Genomic DNA, 7031 nt, shown 5'->3' on the forward strand with positions numbered 1-7031 from the left:
TATTTTGACGTGAGTCATCAGTCCAGTGACTGAAAGAAAATCAGTATGGCCAATAAGAGCAATACATATTACAAACCATATCTTATTCCTTTACACATCTATACCCTCACTCACCTCTTAAGTTCAAGGCATTCCAGTCATCCAACGAGTTCAGAGTTCATCTGGTAAGAATAGCGCTGATCCACACAAAAATTCCAGAGCAGGAATGAGGAGTCGAAAATACACATCCATCCATCGACCGTGGTTGATGTCGTCAACTTGCAGTCCTTCACCTGTTCACATGTAGCTTAGTCACTCTATTATGAGCAAAGTTGCTACACTGCTCATTTACTGCCATTGACAAGCACTGTTATTTCACTATGCCTGGTCTGTCAGCACAGGCGTAATAATAACCCACTGTCGGTAATGTTGATGCTCAAGAAAACAATGCTGGGATACCAGGCCGGTCATACGCAAGGCTACCAATTATGCATCAGAGGAAATAGTACCCAGCTTATTGGGACGCATGGAAGTATTGTTGCATACAGGGTGGAGAGTGTTTCATTGTTACTTTTGGGCCTATTTGAAAGGCCGAATAATATGATAAACTGCACTATTAGGGGCTTTTTGTAGGTCTGTTGTTATTTCGTTTATTGAATAGAATAGAATAGAATAGAATAGAATAGAATAGAATAGAATAGAATAGAATAGAATATACCTTTATTGTCATTGTTGGCCTCAGATGCTGCCTGAGCCTGCATTGTGGCAACATGGACACCACGCAGAAGTGGTAGACCCTCATGGAGTTAACAAATTGAAAACGTTACCAAAAAAGAAAAAAGAAAAAGGCACAACATGAGTTCTAGTATTGGCTTTTGTATGTATCCTGAATGTTAAATTACATTTTCAAGAGAAAAGGAAAACATTTTTTAAGTATCTCTGACTAAGTGTTTTGGACACACACTGTCTTATCACATACTACTGTAACTAGCAGCATGTTAATTATTGTGCATCCCTAATTTAAATCATGTTCAATACATGTATCTGATTCAGAATAACCAATACAGCTGGAAAATGTGTTCTGAGCATTCTCTACTGCAATTTGGATGCCAAATTGTGATTGACAGCTCAAATGGCCCCACCAACATGCCAGTGGTGTTGTACAATGGCGTCCTCGTTGGTGTGCATTGGCGAGCATACACAAACTCGAATTCTGCACCCATGAAAGAACCTTGAGCTCTGCAACTCAGTTTGTTTTTCCATTTGGGACCTCTGTGGGCCTTTCTCTTAGGCGGCATGTTTAGGAACACATGTCCGTCAAACCGAGGCTTGGTTCGGATGCGTGTCAGGCGGACCGGCGGGCTCGGGGGTGGGTTGGAAGTTGATGGCGTCCATACTAATGTGTGCTGGCATTTGGGACTAGTTTGCACCAAATAATGGCTGTTGTTCACATTATGGGATGATGACAATTTTGAATAATTTGTTTCTGAGTCCAAATATCAGAAGAAAATTATAACGTCTACTGCTGTACATCTGAACTTTGTGTTTATGTTTTAACATCAACTGTTCAGGGTGCCTGGATTCTATCTCAGTTGATTTTGGCCAAAAGGTTCAGGGTACACCTCCAATAGTTCATTTCCTATGCTATCATTTCTCATCCTTTTTAAGTGATGTTCGGTTCACGGATCCCTTAACCGCCAGAATTGTCGGGGCACCACTTCCTGTGGTCTGTCTTGGCGGTGCTAATCCCTCTCCTAACAGTTTTTTTTTTGTTGGAGTTTGCTCGCCCACATGAAACAGCTAGTACTGGTTTTCATGGTTACCAGTAGCAGGAGAAACCTCCTTATGTGACTTAGTTACAGCACATTCATTATCTGGTCGCTGTTGTTTTTTGGGTGTAAAACGTCATCATGCTCTTCAGAGATGAGCCACACCTCTGCATTGACATGCAGCCGCGTGTGACAATACTGACACAAGATCCTAACTGTACCCTCTTTGAAATATTTTTTTTCAGGCAAATACCTCTAATCAGCATTTTTGGTTAGCTATGAAATGGGACAGAAACATAAATTACGAAATTGTCAACTACACTCTAAAAATACAATTAAAAATAAACCCAATTAAGATCCAAAATATAGTAGTTCATTATTTAGATTAGTCTCATCTGGGTTGTTTCATACAAAATATTTTTTGTTTTTTAAAAGAAAGTACCCCTTTTCTAAAGTTGTCAATGACACAAACAACACTAAGAAAAAAAAACAAGGTTTTGAGGCGAATCATTTGAACAATATGACATCAATTCTTAGGGCGGTTTTAAGAAAACACATTGAAAACGTAGGTATGAAAAAGAATGATCTATGTTGTGTGGTTGTTTAAACTAACCCAGTACCCTAAGTTTGACTAGATGACAAATTTTAGGATTGCGTAAATTGCGATCCCAGACGCTCCCCTACTTACGACCATTCGACTAACGTAAAACGGTGGATGCGCTAAAACATTGACGTTTTTATTGTTTTATTATTCAATATGGTTGGTGCGAGCCGTTTCTTTTGAAATGAATGTGGAACAAGTATGCTTAAAGCGGTTGAGAAAATGGTCGGAACGCTTTTTTTTCAGCCACTTTTTACCACGGAGGAGGACCTCTTGAAGCGCATCTTCCAAAAGTAAGTTAAACTCAACTTTATTTATCTTTATAGAGCATATTATTTCATGAAATGTTGATTTTTTTTTAGTACAAAACAATACAGGTTACTTATACAAGCCTTAAGCATTCTTATATAAACCGTATGTTGGGTATTATTGTATTCTATATCTCTTATTTTATTTTTTAACATGAGGATACTGCTAGAAATGGGAATTTCCCTACGGGGATGAATAAAGTATCTATCTATCTATCTATCTATCTATCTATCTATCTATCTATCTATCTATCTATCTATCTATCTATCTATCTATCTATCTATCTATCTATCTATCATCTATCTATCTATCTATCTATCTATCTATCTATCTATCTATCTATCTATCTATCTCTCTCTCTCTATATATATATATATATATATATATATATATATATATATATATATATATATATATATATATATATATATATATATATATACAAAAGTCAATTCCATTGAAGTTGGGAAAAAGTTTAAAATGTCAGTAAAATTAGAATAGAATGACTTGCAAACCTTTTCTAACCCATATTTAAATGAATACACCACAAAGACAAGATTATCCATGTTCAAACTCATAAACTTTATTTCCATAAGCAAATAATGATAAACTTAGAATTTTATAATTGCAACAAGTGCCAAAGTAGTTGGGAAAGGGGCTTCTTCACCATTGTGTTACATCACCTTTCCTTTTAATAACACTCAATAAACGTTTAGGAAGTGAGGAGACTAGTTGTTGAATCGTTGATAGTGGAATCCTTTCCCATTCTTGCTTTATGTACAGCTTCAGCTGTTCAACAGTCCGGGGTCTCCTTTGTCTTATTCTGCGCTTTATAATGCGCCACACATTTTCAATGGGAGACAGGTCAGGACTGCAGGCAGGCCAGTCAAGCACCCGCACCCTCTTACTACGAAGCCACGCTGTCGTGAGACGAGCAGTGTGTGGCTTGGCATTATCCTGCTGGAAGAAGCAAGGGCGCCCATGGTAAAGATTCTGTTTGGATGGCAACATACTTTGTTCCAAAACCTGAATGTACTTTTCTGCATTAATGGTGCCTTCACAGATGTGCAGGTTACCCATTCCTTGGCCACTCATGCACCCCCATACCATCACAGATGCTGGCTTTTGCACTTTGCGTGCATAACAGTCTGGGTGGTTCTGTTCTTCTTTGGACCGGAGGACACGACGTCCACAATTTCCAAACACAATTTGGAAAACTGACTCATCAGACCACAGAACACTTTTCCACTTTGTATCAGTCCATTTTAGATGGGCTCGGGCCCAGAGAACCCTGCGGCGTTTCTGGATGTTGTTGATGAATGGCTTACGCTTTGCAACATAAAGTTTTAACCCACACTTACGGATATAGCGTCGAACTGTATTGACTGACAGTGGTTTTCCAAAGTGTTCCTGAGCCCATGTGGTGATGTCCTTTACACATTGATGTCGGTTCTTAATGCAGTACCGCTTGAGGGCTCGGAGGTCACGGGCATTCAATAATGGTTTACGGCCATGCCGTTTACGCACAGTGATTTCTCCAGATTCCCTGAACCTTTTCACAATATTATGGACTGTAGATGATGATATCCCTAAATTCCTTGCAATTGTACTTTGAGGAATGTTGTTTTTAAACTGTTCAACAATTTGCTCACGCAGTTGTTCACAAAGAGGTGAACCTCGCCCCATCCTTGCAGGTGAATGACTTAGCTTGTTCGGGTCTCCCTTTTTTATACCCAGTAACAACTCTCACCTGTTGCTAATTCATCTGTTCACCTGCAAATAGTTGGTTGATTTCCATTCATCCACTTTCTGAGTAGTTATTGACACCTGTCCCAACTATTTTGGCACGTGTTGCTGTCATCAAATTACAGAGTTGATGATTTTCTCCCAAAACAATAAAGTTTATGAGTGAAGACAATAAATATGTTGTCTTTGCTGTACATTCATTTAAATATGGGTTGAAAAGAATTTGCAATTTACTTGGATCAATTTTTATTTGTAATTAACACACTTTCCCAACTTCATTGGAATTGAGTTTTGTATATATATATATATATATATATATATATATATATATATATATATATATATCTATATATCCATCTATCTAAACATACAAAATATAGCACTGAAGCAACTTACGAACAAATTCAACTTACGAACGATCGTCCAGTAGGGCAGCGTCTGTATGTATGAAACAATCCAATTGGGGTACAAATTAAAGCAGTATGGATTTAGATTTGATTAAAAATATGTATTTTGATCTAATTGTTTTTTGAGTGTAGCATTTTAACTATTTGATCAAATTTATGTTGTATTTTCAAGTAAAAATGACTTTAAAATGATCTAAAAATTAAAACATTACCTCCCCATGGCTTCATTTGAAAACCACTCATCTGTATACCACAGTTTGATACTAATCATCTTAGTTGGATTAGATATTGGCTTTCTTCTCAACTACACCAACTGAAGCCTATTTAATGGAGTCTCTAACACAAAAGTAGCTTAAAGTGTTATTTTCTCAAATATTTTTTATTATGCAAAGTCGAAATCATTTTCTGTGTCAAGGAGGCTTCCCTTAATCGCCAGGGGTTATGATCAAATCTGATTTCTATTGACTTTCTTTCATGATTACAAATGAAAAGAATCATGGTATCCCTTCCAACGTCAAAGTTACATAAGTGACTTTTAGCCACAGATCATGCTGAGCAAAAACTCATCATGGGTACTTTCCCAGAAGACAAAACTTTAAAGCAATGAAAAGAGATGCGTAATCACCCTCAGCAATGGAGAACAAATTTCGGAAAATATTCGACCTTCGAACCACTCCTATGTTTTTCAAATTTTTATTATTCCTTTGTGGGAAAATCATTACCAATTCCAACAACTATCCTGGAATGCCCGTTTTTTTTTTTTTTTTATCCCTGGACCAGTTGAGACATAAAGTCTCCAATTTCACTCCAATGTCCTCCAGCAAAAGTTTCCTCTCAAACGATACATTGTTACCCAACTTGGTGCCCGCAAGGCTTTAGTGTACTTTATGTTCTATTTTGATTTTTCTAACTTTCTATTTGAAAAAAAAAAAGAATTTGTGAGTCCTTTACTATGTAAATAAGCTGGGCCTTGGGACATGCCTTGAAAATATATGGTCGGTTTTGAATGAAATACCATATTTTCCAGACTATAACGTGCACCTAAAAACCTCAAATTGGCATTGTTTCTCAATCTGTAAAAAAGTTGCGTAATAATGAGGTGAAATTTATTGGATTTTCATATTTATTGGTAATAATAGTGGTCTAGTGGTTAGCTTTTGGTATTCTTTTTATTTATTTATTATTATTCAGCCAGTATTAACCATCAACATGATATCTACCAGAAATCATTTTGTCACGCGAAGCTATCGATGTGACTCGTCGCCTTCGATCGGTGCCGGGTTTTTAGACCCAACTGCTGTGTTGGGAGTCATTAGGTGACCAAACCCCACAATTCCAACCCTTAATGCCGAGCGCCAAGCAGGGAGGCAATGGGTACCAATGTTGTAAGTCTTAGGTATGACTCGGCCGAGGCTTGAACCAGCGTCCTCCCAGTCTCGGAGCAGGCGCCATACCATCTAGGCTACCGAGCTGTGGCGCGGGTCCGATTCCCGTTGCCTACAATATTTTGCAATTTTGGTCAGCGACATTTAACGACTAATCAATCATTGCACTAATATAGACCGTAAATGTATAAAATGTGCAACAATTATATACAAATACATACAGACGGTGGCTCTTGTAGTTTTACCTTCATGCGCCTTATAGTCCAGTGCGCCCTATTTAATCTATGTATCTAAATTTAATCTAAACTACTTTAAAAATCTCAATTCCCGTGTGTGTGTGTGTGTGTGTGTGTGTGTGTGTGTGTGTGCCTGTGTGTGCGTGCGCGCATGTTTGTATGTGATTCATAAGCTCCAAAATGGCTGAACTATTTTTGGGGAAATGTACACAGTTGTACTTTGGGCTTCTGGTAGTGTTTTTATCTAGGTTTCAAGTCAAGGCACCCTAAGTAAATACCAACAAAAGCAATCAACATCTGCTTTCATGTTGTCTGCTTCCGTGCGGACTCCTACGACCTTTAGTGGCCAAATCGAGTGCTTCAGCTCCCGACCACTGACCACTCCAAGCAGCCAAATGCAATCTACCATCGGCCCATCAACACCAGGCTATTTTTCTTGTGTATGAAAATATATGACAAGAATTTAGGTAGGTGCGCCTTTTAATCCGGTGCGACCTATAGTGCAAGAAATACGGTAATTTTAAGAATGTTTGTGCCCTCACAAATCACAAGAAAGCACGTCCACTATGGAAGGCCACCGTGGTAGCGGAACTGCCGTC

Source organism: Urocampus carinirostris, chromosome 14, assembly GCF_059441175.1.
Source record: "Urocampus carinirostris isolate Australia breed hairy pipefish chromosome 14, RoL_Ucar_1.0, whole genome shotgun sequence".
NCBI lineage: Eukaryota > Metazoa > Chordata > Actinopteri > Syngnathiformes > Syngnathidae > Urocampus > Urocampus carinirostris.